The sequence below is a fragment of the Lissotriton vulgaris genome, chromosome 4_1 (assembly GCF_964263255.1).
Source record: "Lissotriton vulgaris chromosome 4_1, aLisVul1.2, whole genome shotgun sequence".
Classification (NCBI taxonomy): Eukaryota; Metazoa; Chordata; class Amphibia; order Caudata; family Salamandridae; genus Lissotriton; species Lissotriton vulgaris.
Window position 1 is genome coordinate 771,197,403 of NC_141691.1, and position 19,989 is coordinate 771,217,391.

Sequence of the window (19,989 nt, forward strand, 5' to 3'; positions counted from 1 at the left end):
CTTTCCATCTATCTAAGCCTCCCCATTTTTGTAATAATGTCAAGAATTCTTTTATTTGTGATTTTCTTCCAGACACAGATTCATGTTTTCTAAATCTTTGTCAGAGAATTCTGCTCTATGTGGTTTCTGCAATACTTTAGATTTACCTATGTCAATTCCCATTTCTGATACCAAATTCATTAATTTTTCATGAAATATTTTTGTATTTCGAGTGATACTTCGGCATATGAATAGCAATTCCTCTTCACTAAAAGAATTTAATCTCTCTAGCCCTACATTACCTGCTATCATTTCTTCCAATTCTACTCTTAATTTAAAGATATCTAATACCTTTGGCAGTATTTTCAGATTTTTTATGTCTCGTGTCCATCTTTCTATTTCGTCAGGGGTTACTACAGTGGCACTTTTTGTTCCTGAGGGTGTTTCAATTTGTACCTCTTTTGAATACCCAGGGGTAACTTTTCTGAATGAATCGTTTATTGGCTCTCTTATAGGTAAATCCATTAAAGAAATCACTGACTCACACTCAATTGCCTGGTCATCAACTATTATATTTTCTGTTCTAGGTTGCATGATGGGAGTAGTCAGAACTGGAGTTGTATGACCAATTTGCTCATCCCCATATAAGGGAACTACAGGACTTATAGTCACTGGGATCGTTAGTGCTTTAGGACTTGTATTTAATCGAGTTATTTTCTGGATTAACTCACTTCTATTTCTATTTATTGCTTCTCTTTCTTTCTCTTGTAGCACCTTCTCTATAGTAGTTTCATTTACAATCTGCGGTACCAGGGGAGTTTTTAGAAACGGGGTACTAGGGGTAATTCTATTTGTTTCTTCCTGGTAAGGTGGAGGATTTTTCATCAAAAGGTCTTCAAGATAATCATCCTCAGAATTTCCACTACCAGTCATTAAGTGCTTCGTCTTTCTGTACATTTACTTCCTGTCGTTTCCTCTGTAGTTAATACAGGATATAATCCTTCCACTATCATAGACTGTCTCCATTGTTTCATCTGCTTATCTCAAGTTTCTCGGGGGAATTTAGGATAACATTTACTTAAGTTCCTGTTACATCGAGGTCTATCTCGCTCAAAAGCCTCAGTCTCCCACTCATCTAAAGATTCGTACTGAGTTAATCTAGGCCTTAGTTCTATTTCATTCATGCAAGTTCGTAAATTGTGCAATATTCTACCATTAAATGCTCCGTACGCTGCAAATGCTAATATTCCATCATCTTTTGTGTATTCTATCCAATTTTCTAACCATACACAAGTGTGGTAACCTCTTTCTATCATCATATATGATGCAGGTGTATTCAGGGGAGGAATAATAATTCCTTCTTTAGTTTTAATGGGTTTATCCTTTTTAAAATAATTCTTTATTTTCTGTATAAATGAAATTTTTCTTTTCTCTCAGTACATGGCTCTTGATTTTCCTCTAATGTACTGCTCGTGGGCAAAACCTGAAAATCTACTATCTCGTCGGGACCCTATTATAGTTGGATCAGGGTTCCACATATAATCTCCACTGTCTATGAACACTGAAAATTCTATTTTGGCAATTCATTAATTGTTTACGTCTACTCTAATGCATATGTTTTACAGAAGCACTTTAACCAATGCTTGCGCTGCTTTCCTGTGACGTGAGTTTTTGCTCTCTGCACTCACCCCTCCTCTACAATTTTACCTCAGCTACACACCCGCTGTTTCTACCAATCCCAAGGTGGCTCTCAGTTACGTCAGTGCAGCACCCACGACTTACCCCTCCTTGCAAGGTAATTACGAAACTCAATTTCTTTTTAATTTTACTTACACATTTCATTAATCAACAACGTAAAAACATTTGCTACTGTGCCTGATTGACTAAATTCAAAGAAAAGTCAAATTTATTTCATTGCGAGTAAAACTTTTCTGTTTACCCTTCACACACTACGAGTAAAACTTTTCCATTCACCCTTGTAACGACCGGATTTTCGGACCAGATAGAATCAGCTCACCAAGACACCACCAATCCAGCTGAAACATAACCACCTCCCTCCTCAGGACCTACTTACCAAGGCACCTGGGTACTTACCTGAGGATGGGGAATTGGCAATATACAAGCTCATATCATCAAAAACACCACTAAATCTATAGGATTACTAGAAATACTCACTGATTACTAAGGAATTCCATATTCCACACCCATACCTTATAGTCTTGCGGCAACTCAGGCCCAGACTAGGCTACCCTCCTACTCATAATGAAGGGGGCAGTTCCGATTACTTACCATTACACACTGACCACAATCAGTGCTCACTCAAGCCACTATCCTGTGGGTATTTACTCAAGCCACTATCCTGTGGGTATACACATTGATCACAATCAATGCTCTCACTCTCTCACACAAGCCACAATCCTGTGGGTATACACATTGACTATAATCAATGCTCTCACTAATGCCACTCTCTCTAGCGGCAATCTCTGTCCTATGAATACCTTCAGCTCTCTCTCTCTCTCTGTTGGGAAGTTTCTCTATATATCTAATATCTACTGGGGATGTAATATTATAGGTTATGTGATAGATAGATGGTTCAATCCTCTCACACAAAAATGGCCAAATTACAATATGCAAAGGTTATTCTCTGATTCAAGTGCTCCCTGCTCCCTTGCTCAGTTACCACTTATCCGGACGGGAAACGCATCCGTCCACATAACAGCATCTGACTAGAAGAAAGGTTAACTTTATTATAAGAAAACAACAGTTACACAATGGTTCACTAAGAACTGGGGTCCCTTTATTAGACAATAGCAAATTATAACATCACAAGAACTAGCAATCTAGACATAGCCTGAAAAGTAAAGGGGAATAGACACATACACAGATCTGCGGGGTCTCTTTATTATAATGGAAAACAAGAAAGCTTTATTACTAACACATCCACATGTAGCTGGCAGGAACTGTAGATAGCTAAAAAGGGAAATGGATTATAACAGACTGTACACCGCTGAAAGAAAAGGGATTAATCAGTGTAACAATACAGTAGGGAATATAGCTTAGGAAATAAAGGACAAGATTAATGTATATATATATATATATATATATATATATAGGCACTAATATAACAGGACAGATATCACCTGATTATTATGAAGTCTTGTTCTAGCTGTCATCTGGGTTCCTCTCTCGTCTCTGCCTTGGCTCATCTCAGATTCTCCCCTGCTCTCTTGGACACACATCTGCGCTGATCACTCTGCACTGGATTCCTCTCTCCCACGAACTGTCTTCACCTTCCAACTTCAGTCTAATGATGTAGTTTCTGCCGCTCTGATAACCGTTCGCTCCACTAGCCTCTTCACTCTGTCTGATTGTTCCAGCTCCAATGTCCAACTCACTCCAGCTGCTCCCACAGACTAATCCACGATATAACTTCAGTCTCTTCCAAAAGGTATCACTCCAAACTCCAGCTGTTAACGGCCTGCTCCAACTGATCACAACTCCTTCTGACAAGTAACTGCTTCTGACTGCTTTCTTCAGCTCCAAAAATTATCTGACTGCTCTCTTCAGCTCCAAACACCATCTGACTTCTCTCTCCAGCTCCAAACACCATCTGACCTCTACCATTCCAAAAACCAACTGAACACTCTGCCTCTCTACACTTCGCTAATATGGAATGCTCTCTCCTCATGGAAATTTCCAACAGAGAGCTGCCTCCCACTGAATTCCTGTGCCAGCAACGAGGCTCTCCGCGCAGCTGCAGTGACCATCTGCATGTTACGTCTGGACCCAAGAGACAAACACATTCTTTCGATAAGATCCAGTCTCCGCTGGTTTTCCCCTAGCACACAACAGGCTTAACTATAAACATCACCTTTACCCTGCAAGCTCCTCAGTCAGCAGAGGCAGAAAGCAAAATGGAGTCTCTCTAGTTCTGGGCCTTGTAGGCCCGAAAAAGATGAAATAGGCACTTAGCTCTATACACAAACCCTACCAATAGGTAATATAAAGTCAGAACTACAGGATCCACCCTCTACTATAGGTAGAATGTTGAAAGGACACATAATTATGTCAAAGCCAATAGGCAATAGATGAATTAGAGTCAGGAATAATGGATCTATCATCATATAAAGCGGCTATCCTCTAGTTCATGCTTCTAGGTCTGAAAAGAGGCCTGAAAAGGACCACAACAAGCTAAGAATAGGGATCTAGGATGGTAGCAAGCTTAAAGTCACCATCACTCAGAAATAGAACCAAAAACACGGTCACTACAACCCTTCACTCAAGCATCGAAAAACCTGCTACTCTTTTAGATTTACCCTTTCTAGATGATATAAGACCAAAATTTCACCAGCAAACTCCTTTGCTATCAATCACTCTCACTTTTACACAAGGAAATAATCCCTAACTACTGCTTTAAGTTTTACCTAACTTTCCACACTTACTTCATCAAGGCAAGTAACCTCACTGCAGTGTGGCTTTCATTTACCACCTGCCATTCAATATTCCCGGGGAAATCTGGACAACGAATATCACCACAAATGGGTTTGGTTAATTACATAAAATCAATAATATATACAAATTACTACTAACAACCTATCTTAACTAAAACCTAACCATTATTCTGCTACCAAGAACTTACTGTTGGCGAGAGATTACCATATTGGGTTACCCATTTCACATCACACTCACCTGGGCCCATAAACATACACACGATAAGCTGTTAATCTGTTTGCTGCTGATCAGGAATTACTTACCTTATAATGACTTATACCTGTACACCATAACTTACTGATTCCTTGTCACTTTGATTCTTAAGTTATTCAGGTCAATGGATCGAGTAGTTAGGCATAAATAAACAAGGCATACATAAACAATTTACTTTTATTTCATGGAACGACCACAGACTCTGGAAAGTTTTAAAACCTTTATCTATGTAATATTTTGAGAGTCAAATGCCAAAACATACTAATCAACAGTTTCTCAAGAACAAAAATAATGATCAAAACAAAAATCTTTGGAGACTTAGTTAAATTTCTAGACAATGGTACCTGGGAAGGGTTTAAAAGGGAAAGCAGTACAAGGACATACCACACAGATTTATATTTACCTAGAATGGTATGAAAATCACCCTGGCCAAGGGCTGGAAAGAAAGGACTCCCGACTGGACAGGATCCAACAGGTCAGGACAGGTGCAGGACAGGACAGGTAACCTCTTCTAAGTGCAACACCAGCGTTACACCCCTCTCTGGTGCTACTCTCGGACCCCTCTAGATGGATCGATCCTTCTCCTTCAGCAATCTCCCGATTCTTCTGTCAGAGTGCTCGACCAGCCCTCTGCTCTAGGTAACATCCACGATCTTCTTCAGCATACATTGGGTCAGTGATAGGTCTGTGACAAGTCAGACAATCTAACTAACGGAGCCTACCTTAGTTATACCAATTTCCAGGGTATGAACACCCCAATGTTTCAATATTCGTGTATTCCCTTCGTTCGATTGGTCAGTGGGACGAGGAGAGGTCACCACACCATACTAATATGAAGTCATCTTCTTTGACTTAATTGTTCTAAGTTCCTACCCTTAATTTTTATTTCCCATGCTTTTAATCCTCCCAGCAACATTCACATTATTTAATATACAATGTATAACATTTTATTTGAATCTTCTTCCTCTCTTCAGGTAAAGTTCTCAGGCGCACTGCTGGTAAGATGGAACTTGGCATCCTTTCAATGTCACCGTTCGAGGTCCTGCAGTATTCCTAGCCCTTCTCACTTTTTATTCCTCAAATAGCCGACGCCCCAGAAGACAGCAATCTAGACCTTGTCATGCACCTCATCGACCAGCCCAATTGGAAAGACTGCAAACAGTGGAATGGTGACTCTGCAGGGATCATATCCTTGCACAACGACAGGGACGATTGGCAGTCACACAAGAGGGACTTATCCTCAGAGGATCACGCATAAAAGGCAGGCAGAAAAGTAACGTTAATAGTTTCACTGCAAGGGTCCGAGTGTTGTCTGCCAGAGACTGTGCTGAATAAAAAGTTTTAAATCCTTCACTGTGTCCTGTTTCCTTTCATCCAGACACATTTTTTTAAAGCGCTATGAGGCTGTCAGTGATGAACGCATCTTAGATTTTTTTTTTTTACTTTAAGCCATGTTGAACATGTAAAAAAAAATTGACAAAGCCAATAGATGTCACATGGGCGAAACCCATTGGCTCTGCCAATGCTTGTTGAGGTCCTATTTCACTTCAGTTGATCCAAATGAATCAAGACGCCTAAAATCAATAACTGTGAAAAGAAAAGTCAAGGACTGGGGCAGTGCGTCCTTGTTAACATGGAGCCATTTGTATCCCTAATTACAATGCACATTTTCGTGCAAACGGCGCTACATGGAATAGTCTTAAATTCACTGCTTTTAAATTGTATCCCCGCAAAATGGCGCCCACGACAACCCTTATTTATTAACTCAGTTAGAGAGGCAAAATCATTAGTCCTTTCTTCAGTACTGTTACTCTTTGTACCATTTTTTTCTTGCATGGGGCGGAGCTTGTTTTGGGCCTTTTTTGTCAGGCAGCGTACTGGTTTGGACATTCTTTTGAATGGACGTTGTCCTTGTTATTTTTTTACAGGCCTGGCAACGCTGGCAATCCGAGGTACAAGTAAGGAGGCGCGCTCACTGGACGATTAAAATCAGGTGGCTTTTTTCTTTCCGTTCACGCGGCTTAATTGCTTAATTGCCACGATGTACTAATTTTGATGTTAAGTCGCAGTTTATTTTTTGCTACCAAGGTCTTAATTGATCGACTTTCGATTTTGAAAAGTTTTTGGAGCACGGTTTGTAAAAATGATTGAATAGTTTAATTCATACGGTTATTTTCATAATCACTGACCTCATGAGTTCCACAGCAGAGTACTGAAAGGGTCCTGCCTGCAGGTCTTTTAATAAAAAGTTCAACAGATATTATTTACTGGTTTTTAAACAGCTGTCACATGGAAACGTTGAAACGTGAACGGCGGATGGCTTTAACCCCAGTCTTTGATACTTGAGTGAGATTTAATTGTTCAACATTCGAACGGGATTTTTAATTGAAATTTGAGTGTTATTACCAGAATTCAGTCTTGATCTCCATGAGTAATCCCGTATTGGAATGTCAACGCTGTTACAAATATTTCAAAAGATCTAGGCATTTAAGGTTTCTGGCTACACATTTTAGTTGATTGGCTACCCTGAAACTCCACTCTAGCCATAAATTAGAATTTTTTTTATCTTGACTCAAAAATGTGTACTGTGGATTTGTACTGTGTGTGCAAGTACTCCCTAGGCAATTATAAAAAAAGCATGGCTACACATATTGGAAAGTAATTTTTTTTACAGTTTCGTTTTATTTAAGTAAAATTAATATCAAATGCAAATTCATTGTTTTTAATTTGAATCAGGAGTTAGTCCTCATAGGGATCGAAAGAGTAGTTAGTATCTTCGCCATTGATTTCCATGGTACATGATTTCAGCCCTCTGCGTAGTCTGGAGCTGGCTACAGTGCAGATATTACATTGACCCATTGTTTCTTGTGAGAGGGTAACAATTATTGTCTTTTGTGAATGGAGGATCTGAGAATTATGTACTCTGTTGATTTGTCATTTCCCATTTATTTTCACTGAGTAATATATTTCTAAACAGTTGTTTTGTTTTATTTGTGGAACAACATGAAAAAGAAACTTTCAGACGAGTCAATCAAAAGTACATCCTCAGTTAAAATTTGGCGAAGAATTATTCCCTTTCTAAAGTAATAACCCATCTCGGGCATCCAGTCTTTATTGAGATTGCCATTATGGCGTTGTAGATCAGATAAGATAAAATTCATTTTATTGCACAATTAAAATAAAATCATGGCAATGAGGCAGAATAAAATCAATGTGAAGTGCTCATGTTCAAAATATTATAAAAAGAGCATATTAAAATAATGATTTCAGTTTGTTGTTTTTAAATGTTAAAAAGGGTTTAGGTCACCGGTTAAGCCACTGTAGACATGAAAACATTAAAAGGCTAGGCACAGCATTATGAGTTATAGTTCTGTATGTTAGTCCGGATCCAAAACTGCCTTTACCGCCGTCAGGTATTTCATAAAGCGTGCCGCCACCTCCACTGTTTGGCCTTTCATGCACTCGACCAGGGCAACTTGACATGTCCGTATATTTAAAGAGCGCTACAGGGGGCGAAGCCAGCATATTCTCTTGTGTGCAGAGTTTCTTGCAGATACACTATATGTGGATTAAGGATTCCTCTACTGCTCCGCATGTTCGGCACTGTGTGGCAACTGTTTCTCTGTACCCTCGCCCATATTTGTAAGCCAACAATGGATTCACTCCGAACCACAATTTCATTAATTGCTGTTTCAATTATGTGATAATAATAATAATAATCTTTATTGCATGATTAATTAAAATCTTTGCAATTAGGCAATAAAAACAGGAAGGAGAAAAGTACATGAATAAAGCATTTTGGAAAGCAATTTTAAAAAAACATTTAGAAAAGTTAAAAAGTGAAAGAAGAACCATGCGGCGGGTACAGTACTATGCATTAGTGAAAAAGGACTTTCACGATCAATTGTGTCTTTGGTTATCAAAGGAAAATAGTCTTGAAGAGCGGAAGCCATTCACGCTAAGTCAAATTCAATTACTAACCGCTGGGTTTAGGGCCGTGTTGACTAATTTCATAAAGCGCACTAGCCTGCATGCTAGTTAGATGTCTTCTCCCTTAAAGCTCATCAACAGAGCTTGTCTACGAGTTCGCACACGTCTTTGGTTCCAAAGCTGTGTTAGTAAGCTCTTTCGGATACTATCTAGAGCTTTGCAGCTACACAGCAGGTGCAGAACGTCGTCCTTAGCATTTTCGCAGAGCCTACACTTAGGATTGCAGTCCAGGCGCATCCAGGGGAGAAGATGTGCTTTAGATGGTATTACCCCCATCCTCAACCGCAAAAAGTCTTCCTTCGCCTTCCTTGAAAAGCCGGTGCTGAGGTATGGCTGTGGTGAGGCGCTGATGTAGCCTTGAATCACAAACCACTCATGGGACCTCTTGGTGAGTGCTGCTTTGTCCTCTTCCAAGGAAATTGTTTTCACAGATTTATTGACAAGACGCTTGAAGCAATTGTGTGTACAGCTCGAGTCCCAAAGATCTCTTAGCACAGGGGAATTTATGGCTGCTTGGAGGTAGACCATTGCAGGGGAGTCCTTGTTTATTTCCAATTCTTTCCAAAGATGGGCATTCAGAGAGTCTATTTCAGCGGTCTTTACTTTGTGCCAGCATTTTACATTCAACTTTCAAGGTGGGGAGTCAACCCCAAATTGCTGAAACTTCTGATGTTACTACATACAGATACCTGGATCCAAGTAAAACTGGGGGCCGGCAACTGTCTGTCAAAAGACATACCAACCACAAACGGGTTGAAACAGGGGTGCGTCCTCGCACCGTCCCTGTTCAACCTATTTATGTCCGACCTCTCCAAAGATCTGGATAACTGCAACCACCATGCCCCAAAGCTAGGGGGTTTTACGCTGTCCAACTTACTATACGCAGACGACCTGATACTAATCAGTCAAACACCAGTAGGCCTGCAACACCTCATCAACACCACAAGCAAATTTGCCGAAAAGAATGGGCTAAGCGTAAACACAGAAAAATCAAAGGTGATGGTACTAAATCAAAAATCAAACAAGCATTTGCAATGCAATAGGTCTCGCATTAGGAAAGTTTGAGCTAATGGTATTGTAAATGACACATTTTTTATTTATGTTTTGTTTTTGAAAATAGCGAAATTAATAGCTTAGTCATTTACAATGCCAATAGTTATAACTTTCGCAAATGTGACATGTATAGCATTTGTAATGCAACATGTGTTGTATTTACGTGACTTACATGTATTGATTTTACAAATAACAATGGCTTTTAATTTTTTTTCAATAATTAATACTTAAATAAAAGTTATTGTCATTTATAATGGCAATAGCTTAAAGTTTTGTAAATAACTTTTGTGAAGATTATGTTCAGTGTATTTTATTGTGCCGAAAATCCAAGAACAGAAGTGAAATATTAAAATGTTTTTGTTACATTTGTAATAAAGCTTGAAACATTGAGAGAATATATTTGAACCAGGTGTTGTTGAATGGTTGCACAGATTGATGCTGTGGTGGCGCTGAGTGATGTTGTGATGGCGAACAAGTGATGCTGTGGCGTTCAGTTATGCTGTGGGAGCGCATAGTGATCCTGTGGTGCTCCTGAGTGATGCTGTGGTGGTGCGGAGTGATGCTGTATGCTATGCTATGTTAATTTTTGCTATCCTATGTTTTGTTTTGTTATGCTATGCTGTGTTTTGTTATGCTATGCTATGTTTTGTTATGCTATACTATGTTTTGCTATGCTATGCTTTATTATGCTATGCTATGTTTTGTTATGCTATGCTATGTTTTGTTGTGTTTGGTATGCTATGTTATGCTATGCTATTATATGTTTTGATTTGCTATACTATGTTTTGTTGTGTTTCGTTAAGCTATGCTATGTTTTGCTGTGTTTTGCAATGTTTTGTTATGCTATGTTTTATTATGTTATGCTATGTTTTGTTATATTAGCTGTTTTGTTTTGCCATCCTATTCTTTGTTTTGTTATGCTATGCTATGTTTTGTTATGCTATGCTATGTTTTGTTATGCTATGTTTTGTTATGTTGTTTTGTTATGTTATGCTATGTTTTGTTCCGCTATGTTTTGTTGTATTTTGTTATGCTATGCTATGCTATGTTTTGTTATGCTATGCTATGTTTAGTTTTGCTATCCTATGCTTTGTTTTGTTATGCTATGTTTTGTTATGCTATGCTATGTTTTGTTATGCTATGTTTTGATATGCTATGCTAAGCTTGGTTTTGGTATGCTATGCTATGGTGTGGTTTGTTATGCTACGCTATGTTTTGCTATGCTTTGCAATGCTATATTTTGTTATTTATGCTATGTTTTGTTTTGTTATGCTATGCTATGTTTTGTTGTGTTTTGCTATGTTTTGTTATGCTATGTTTTGTTATGCTATGCTTTGTTTTATGTTATGTTATGCTATGTTTTATGATGTTATGCTATGTTTTGTTCTGCTATGTTTTGTTGTGTTTTGTTATGCTATGCTATGTTTTGTTATACTATGCTGTGTTTTGTTTTGCTATGCTTTGATATGTTATGTTATGCTTTGTTTTGTTATGCTGTTTTGTTGTGCTATGCTATGTTTTGTTGTGTTTTGTTATGCTATGCTTTGTTGTGTTTTGCTATGCTATGTTTTGTTATGCTACTTTTTGTTTTGCTATCCTATGCTTTGCTTTGTTATGATATGCTATGTTTTGCTATCCTATGCTTTTTTGTTATTCTATGCTATGCTGTGTTTGTTATGCTATGTTTGTTATGCTATGCTGGTGAGGGTGTGGGAGTGTGTGTGAGGGTGAGTGAGGGGGTGTGAGGGTGAGGGGGTGTGAGGGTGAGGGGGTGTGAGGGTGAGGAGGTGTGCGGGAAAGGGTGTGTGAGGGTGAGGGCGTGTGAGGGTGAGTGAGGGTGTGTGAGGGGGTGTGGGGGTGTGAGGGGAGTGAGGGAGGGTGAGGGTGTGAGGGTGAGTGAGGGTGTGTGAGGGTGAGTGAGGGTGTGTGAGGGTGAGGGGATGTGAGGGTGAGTGAGGGTGTGTGAGGGGTTTGAGGGTGAGGGGGTATGAGGGTGAGGCGATGTGAGGGTGTGGGGGGTGAGGGTGATGGTTGCGAGGGTGAGGGTTGCGAGGGTGTGAGGGGGTGTGAAGGTGAGGGGGTGTGAGGGTGAGGGGGTGGGTGAGGGTGATGGTTGCGAGGGTGAGGGTTGCGAGGGTGTGAGGGGGTGTGATGTGTGAGGGGGTGTGTGAGGTTGAGAGGGTGAGAGGGTGGGAGGGGGTGAGGGGGTATGAGGGTGTGTGAGGGTGAGGGGGTGTGTGAGGGTGTGAGGGTGAGTGAGGGTGAGAGGGTGAGTAGGGTGTGTAAGGGTGAGGGTGTGTGAGGGTAAGGGTGAGGGGGGGTGAGGGGGTTTGAGGGTGGGTGTGAGGGTGTGTGTGTGAGGGTGTAAGGGTGAGGGGGTGTGGGAGGAGGTGTGGATGGGTGAGGGGGGTGAGGGTGAGGGTGTGTGAGAATGAGGGGAGGGTGTAAGGGTGAGGGAGTGTGTGGGTGTGTGGGGGTGTGAGGGTGAGGGGGTGTGAGGGTGAGTGAGGATGAGGGTGTGTGAGGGTGAGGGTGGGTGTGAGGGTGAGGGTGGGTGTGAGGGTGTGTGGAGGTGTGAGGGGTGAGAGAGGGTGTGTGAGGGTGAAGAGGTGTGAGGGTCCGAAGTAGTGTGAGAGGGTGTGTGAGGGTGTGTGGGGTGTGGATGTGTGAGGGTGAGGGTGTGTGAGAGTGAGGGGGTATGAGGGGAGGAGGTGGGTGAGGGTGAGGGGTGTGAGGGGGTGTGATGGTGAGTGAGGGTTGTGGGGGTGAGGGTGAGTGAGGATGTTGTAGGGTGGGTGAGGGTGTGTGATGGTGAGAGGGTGGGTGAGGGTGAGGGTGAGAGAGTGTGTGAGGGTGAGAGGGTGTGTGAGGGTGAAAGAGTGTGTTGGGGAAACCTGCATGTGGTCACACTCTGGAAGGAAAAACAATATTCCAAGAGGAAATGAAGCCACTGGGATCGATATGGAATCTGTGGCTAAAACGAAGTTAAAAGGCCTCGGGCAGTGAGTCTGGCTCCTAACACTGAGGAAAATCTAGGAACACCTGGGGTCTTGCTTTTTAGGAAAGCTACCCTGCTGGAAAAGAGGGGGTTTTGTTTGTAGGGATAATTGATGCAGTGTGTGTTCACTACGTTAAGGAACATATTGCTGATTTCTAACATGTTGCCGTTGAAATTGATATTGTGTCGTGCTGAGGAATGAAAAAAAGATAAGAAATGTGAACCAAACAGCAATCGGAAACTCCAGATGCAAAGGTAGCTCTGCTGGTTAAGGTTAAACATAGTGCCAGAAGTAAGTGCAGTACAGAGTTATTTCAAAACATCGGTGGCTTTTCTGACCAAAAGGTTTATTTTTTCGAATTATTTCAGTTTAGAAACATGTGACTGTAGCATTTTATTAGCAGGAGTAAGCTGACACATCAGTGACGGCGGAAGGCATTTCCTTCTTGGAATTAATGTCCCAATGCTTTATCCGAAGACATCAGGTTGTTTGGATTAATGTCTCGAGTGTTTCCACATCAAAAGCACTTTTAAAGCCGTGCACCTCGACGCTGCGCACTTCGAAAGGCTGGCTGCTAGGAAGGTTTAAGAGTTGGGCTTCTGCTGAGAGTTCGCCCAAACTTCGCTCAGTTGATTGCAGACCTCGGTGCCTCGGGGGCTCGGCGTTCCGTACCTCACGAATGTTTCTGACTGACTTTCTCGCTTCGCCACCTGCCTCTATAGACAGTGGCGCTGCTGCCATTATGTTAAAGCACCGAACGGGGTGCTTGTAAAACCAGCAACACAGAACAGAAACAGAAAGCAGCCCGGGCTGAGTGAGAGGGCGGGGGCTGCCCGCGCATGCGCACTCCGAGCCCCGGCTCCAAAGCGGAGTGCTTTATCTTAAGTCCCGGGTCCCAGGAGAGGGCCGGGTGAAGACCAGCGCTGCGGAGGAGACACGGAACACGCCGAAAGAGCCCGGTGAGTGGTGGGGTTGGTGTTAGTGTACATGCGTGTGTCTGTGTACTGTGTGTTCGAGTGTGTCTGTGCGTGTGTCTGTGTGCGCGTGGGTCTGTTTAAGGGGGGGTGCGTGTGTGTATGCAGTGTGTGTGCGTCTGTGTATGTGTGTGGCTGTGTATGTGCGCATGCTTGAATGTGGCTGTGTGAGTGTTTGCGCTCGGGAATATGAGGCACGAGAGGGGCCCGGCGCCGTGCGCGCCCACAAGGTGAAATCTGCGCTCGTGCCTCTCTCGTGTCTATATTCCCAAATACGGGCAACAATAGGTCTCGCGCAGACTCTGTCTGCTCGACCTAAAAAGCATGTCTTCCAATGGTCTCTCCAAGACAAAAAAATGGAAATAGTCCAAGAATACAAGTACCTTGGCATAAGTTTTGACTCAAATGGCTCCTTCAAGCAACAAGAAACATCAATAAGGAACAGAGGGCTCTCATTGGCCATTGCATTAAAAAACATCAAAAATAAAATAGCGGGCCCAAATTTAATCCCCTTGCTAGACATATTTCGTGCGAAATTGCTGCCGTCAATTACATATGGCAGTGAATGTATGTGAGGGAAGGATGAGACCATCTTAGACAACGTGGTCAGCAAAACATTGTGTAGCGGGGACAGGCGGCTCACAGAGGAAACGGACACAATGGACTGGTGGGCAGTTACCCCCCTCTCACCCCATTCTGTCTCCTCCTCTCACCAGGACTGGCGAAACGAAACAGAGACACTATGGACGCCCGAAGGAGTAAGCAGACACGTACTGCGATCGCAGAAACAGAGCAGTCTAGGGTGTTCGGCTTTTTAATTGCTCTATGGGCGTCATCCTAGGTCATTATTGGAAATGACAAAAGATTCGTGGGAAACAGAGGAGGAACAGGAACAGATGTCTCTTCTGGAGTATACCCTGCAGTTGCGATCCAAACTGGGCAAACTAAGGAATCTGGCTGAAACCAATTTGGAACAGGCAAAGAAACGACAGAAGAAGAACTATGACCATGGGACGAAACTGAGAAAACTCCCCGTGGGTGAATGGGCCCTAGTCCTTTTGCCACCCATATCCAGCAAAAGCAAAGCTGAATGGACAGGACCATATCAGGTGGTCAGTACCATAGGAGACACCTCGTGCAAACTCCAGATCACTCCCTCCAAAACACAAAGCTACCATATCAACCTCTTGAAGAAGTGGATCGGCCCTGTACCCAAGGGAAACCTTTTGGCTGCACCTATACACACCAACAAAAGGACCACGGTGGAACAACTTGTGATTAACACCGACTTGACAAGGACCATGCAAAATGACCTGAACAACATACTCCTCCCCTTTTCAGACATCTTCTCCGACTTACCTGGACGAACTACATTAGTGGAACATCACATTGAGACGCCCCCGGGAAAAGTGCTGAAACAACGACCGTACCAAATCCCCGCAGCCAGACGGGAAGCAGTAAAGAAAGAGGTAGAAGACATGCTTCAAGTAGGGGTAATTCGACCCTCAAAGAGTAACTGGGCTTCGCCAATCGTTATGGTCCCCAAACCGGACGGATCAAAACGTTTTTGTATGGATTATAGAGGACTGCCATCTCCTCTTTTGATGCATTTCCCATCCCACGAGTCGATGAATTAATTGAGAAACTCGGAGACGCAGTATTCATCACCACCCTGGACCTTACAAAGGGGTATTGGCAGGTGCCCCTTAGGGAGGAAGACCGAAAGAAGACCGCCTTTATCACGGATGAGGGTCTCTTCGAGTTCACAGTGCTACCCTTCGGCCTCCATGGAGCTCCTGCCACCTTCCAACGCCTAATGAATAACATTCTACAACCCTACCACTCATTTAGCTTCGCCTACTTAGACGACATTGTGGTTTATAGTAGGACATGGGAAGAACACCTCCAACATCTGAAGACCATTCTCATGGCACTAAAGAAAGCAGGATTGCACATCAACTCAAAAAAATCCAGGGCCGCCTTCATCAAAGTGAACTATTTAGGGTACGTCTTGGGAGAAGGTACCATATCACCCCAAAGTGAAAAGATCAGAGCCATCAACAGGACAGTATTCTCAAACTCAAAAAGAGACCTGAGAGCTTTCCTAGGTCTCATAGGGTACTACCGCAGGTTTATCCCAAGGTTTGCGGAAGTAGCCACCCCCCTTACTGACCTTCTCAGAAAAGAAGTAAGACCCCGAGATATCCAACATCCCTCTCCCGAGGCCGTAGAAGCATTTGAGAGCCTAAAGAAAACGATAACGACATCACCTGTCTTAGTATCCCCTGACTTCTCGAAACCATTCGTACTGGCAACTGATGCCTCGAGTGTAGGTATCGAGGCGGCACTGTCTCAGATAGGAGAGGATGGCATGGAACATCCCATACTCTATGCCAGCCGTAAATTGTTCCCCAGAGAATGTAAATATGCCACGATAGAGAGGGAATGTCTAGCAATAAAATGGGCAATAGAAAAACTCAGATACTATCTTGAGGGAAAGCCATTCATTCTCCATACAGACCATGCCCCATTGACCTGGTTGCAGAAGAACCAAAGCCACAATCCTAGAGTGTTAAGATGGTTCCTGTCCTTGCAACCGTACTTTTTCGGTACACCATAGAAAAGGCACGGAAAACGGCAATGCTGACTTTCTATCCAGAGTGTTTCCTCTCCCCGATCGGGAGAATCCAAGGGGGGGGGTGTGTAGCGGAGACAGGCGGCCCACAGAGGAAACGGACACAATGGACTGGTTGGCAGTTACCCCCCTCTCACCCGCTTCTGTCTCCGCCTCTCACCAGGACTGGCAAAACGAAACGGAAACACTATTGACGCCCGAAGGAGTAAGCAGACACAGCTCCTTTAACGGAAGAAACACGGAGAACAAGACTCCTCCCCTCGGGTGCGTCACCACGGCAGGAACGTCAAAAGAAGGAAGAACCCGGAACTCGGAGGACGGCGTTTCCCTGGAGGACGTAGACGTAGAGTGCGAGAGAAGGAGAACCAAGCATACCAGGAGAGCTGAGGAAGAAGACGGGACGGATCAGGACCGGTGCAGTAACATCACGCCAGGAGGCCCACGTTCCCAGGAGCCGCCCGCCACGTTCCCACGGGAGAGGCGTGGCTCGAACAGGTACGGGGCAAGGTTGCGGGCTGGGTGGGTTTGAGTAGCCAGTCTGCCGTACCGCCTCCCCTTTATAAATAGTGTAAATCTGTACAGTCTCTACTCCCAGTACCCCCTCACGAGCACACGAGCACCGGAAGTCAGTTTTGTATACACTTGAGCACTCTGTGTCCCTCACTCCCCGGTCCCTCGCGTCGGTGAAGTACCGAACAACCCCCTAAAATCTGCCCTTGTGTCTTTCTCTTGCTTTTGGGGTTCGGAACGGATTGGAGCCTTCCTGACATCAGACCTTCAACAACCTGGCGTCCCCGAAGTTTACCAGGACGGACCCTGCTGCCTTTGCAAGGGAGAGACTCACCAGCAGACAAAGAAAAGCATACCTAAAAATAAAGCCCTCGTTAAAGGCACTTCTTAAAGTATCAGACTCAGTTACTCCTGCGCCAACCGCCCCTGCAACACATTGCGAATACTATTCGCGCTTCCTCCATACACTTCCCCAGCACAGCTAAGGCTCGAGTTTGGCCTACAGAAGCAGCAAATCGCACGCAAGGGTGCATATGTAATATTGGGTTTAAGGGGGTGGACAAATAGTGTGGCAAAGACCCACTATTATAACATGTTGCTGCCCAGCTTCCATGACTTAAGTTTTTTATGGTTTGCGTATCACTGTCGCCGACAGAGGCTTCGCCTGTTTTGTTAAAAGTCTTGCTGCTGCTGGTATGGGGGCTGACCATATTTCCTTTGCTTCCAGTACCTCTACACAATGAGCTAGAAATTCACACCATGTGGACCCTTGAGTGTTTATAATGGTCCAGATGTTTTTCTTTAGTGTGTTGTCCTGGGCTTGTTTTGCTTTTAGACAATAGGCCAAAAATCTAGCTTTCAGGATCTCCTTTTGGGATGAAAGGTTGAATTCCTTGTGTATTTGCGCATGTGAGGTGGCGGTTGGTAGAAAGAAGACTTACGGAAGTAGGCTGACTGAGCTCTGTCCAGCCATGTTGTTATCTTATCTTTGAAGGCTAATGCTCCATGGGCTACGGACGGTAAGCATTTTGCCCCCATGATTCGGATTAAGGAAATGAGAACATAGCGTTCCTTTGCTTCCAGTACCTCTACACAATGAGCTAGAAATTCACACCATGTGGACCCTTGGGTGTTTATAATGGTCCAGATGTTTTTCTTTAGTGTGTTGTCCTGGGCTTGTTTTGCTTTTAGACAATAGGCCAAGAATCTAGCTTTCAGGATCTCCTTTTGGGATGAAAGGTTGAAATCCTTGTGTATTTGCGCATGTGAGGTGGCGGTTGGTAGAAAGAAGACTTTACGGAAGTAGGCTGACTGAGCTCTGTCCAGCCATGTTGTTATCTTATCTTTGAAGGCTAATGCTCCGTGGGCTACGGACGGTAAACATTTTGCCCCCATGATTCGGATTAAGGAATTGAGAACAGGAGAGTTTATGGGTTTCCTTGCTCTACAAAAAAATGCCCTCCAAAGATAGAGCCATTCATTGCATTACCGTTATGTGGGCGTAGGGTCGCCCTTAATGATCGATCCACACACCAAAGTACTTGTAGGTGGTGACTATCTCAATTGATTTACCTTCAATGTTCCATGCGCCTTTCCTTTTTAGTTGTCGCAAGATTATCATTACTTTTGTTTTTGCTGTGTTATTTTTAAATTGTTCTCTCTGCAAAATAGAGACAATGCCGTTAATAGCCGCCATAGTCCAGTCAGGGTTTTAACCATCACATTTTTTTTTAAAACATATTTTTATTATTTTCCAATATAAGACAATGCCAGTATCAGTTACAATATATTACATATGTAATACCATAAGAACAAATCCCAATATTAAACTGCATTGCCTCCCCCCTCCCTTCTACCCCTGCAGTCCCAGATCTTCAGTTATTTGTATTCCCGTTTTTGTCAGCATTGCATTATAAAACATTAATTCACAACAGTCTTGTTACATCGCATGTTATTCACATTGTATATTGATAGTGCAACTACCTGGTTACCTTTCCAACTTGCCTGTGAGAGCTACTGGCAATCAGGTCTCCCAGTTCTAACCTGCCTGTGTATCTGTGGCTATAAATGTTTCTAGTATCGTTATCCAGTCCAATGAAATAGATTTCTTTTTACGCAGCCCCTTCACTTCCTCCCTTTTCAGTTCTGCCCTCATTTAATTATTTCATTGTACCAATCTAACACTGACGGTGGTTTAGCAGCCTTCCACTTAATCGTAATATTTCTTTTGGCAAGGTTCAGGGCCATTTTTTAAAACTTACAGGTCCGTGTTACCTTTCTTACCCCTTGGTCCCATTCCCAATAAACAATACTTCATCGTGTCATTAGCTTTATTAGCTTAAACTTTGGATTCCGATATACTTTCTTCGGGTACTCTAATAGCGCACCCCATTCTTTGTCAGTAAGTACACGTCCTATATCTGCATTCCATTTATCTCGTATGACCTGCAGCGACACTGCTGTGTGTGCACAAACCCCATTATATAACCACTTTGTTAAGTGGCTCCCCCAACCCATCAAGTAATGCGTGCAAGTTAGCCCCTTGCGATGCCGGCTCTGTCCCTTCCGGGGCCCAGGTATCGTGGACATAGCATGTAATATGCACGTGCAACAGGAACAGCGTGTTCGGGACTGCCTGGGCCCTTACAAAAGCATCCTGATTCATCAGCACATCCGTGAAAAGCCCTCCAACCGCATTCACACCCGCATCCGTCCATGCAGTTATATGCCTCAGTGATACAGTCCCTATCGAAATGGGGATCCCAAGCAGGGGGATGTTAGGGGCATAAGGTGTAAGTGCCATGGGGTATCGTATCGCTCTCTTCCAGTACCCCATCGCGGTTTGCAGCAGTGGTGTCACTGACCAGGGAAGTCTGCCACCAGGTAGCATTAGTGTATGCAGCTCTCCCTGCTCCCAGGCTCGTCGTGACATATCGATTTCATGTAGGTTTCGGCCTGCCAGCCATTGGGCAGCATAACAATAAGCTCTTATGTCCGGTACACCCAGCCCCCGTGCTTTGTGTCCAGTTGAAGTTTAGCGAGTCCTATCCTCCTGCGTCCAGTGGCCCATATTAATTCTACCAGAAGCGTGTCCAGTAGCGTGTCGGGATGATCACAGGGAGATTAGTAAAGTAGTACTGTAATC

At 43.3% G+C, this 19,989-nt stretch overlaps 1 protein-coding gene across 1 annotated transcript in view; it reads left to right on the forward strand.

The window, feature by feature from the left end:
* The first annotated feature begins 6,552 nt into the window (after positions 1-6,552).
* The window catches only part of LOC147722574 (putative thiopurine S-methyltransferase), a 305,879-nt gene continuing 292,442 nt past the window's right edge, over positions 6,553-19,989 (forward strand). Inside the window, exon 1 of the mRNA XM_086965108.1 lies at positions 6,553-6,676. The gene's annotated coding sequence lies outside the window, so the exon portion shown is untranslated. The remainder of the gene's footprint in view (positions 6,677-19,989) is intronic.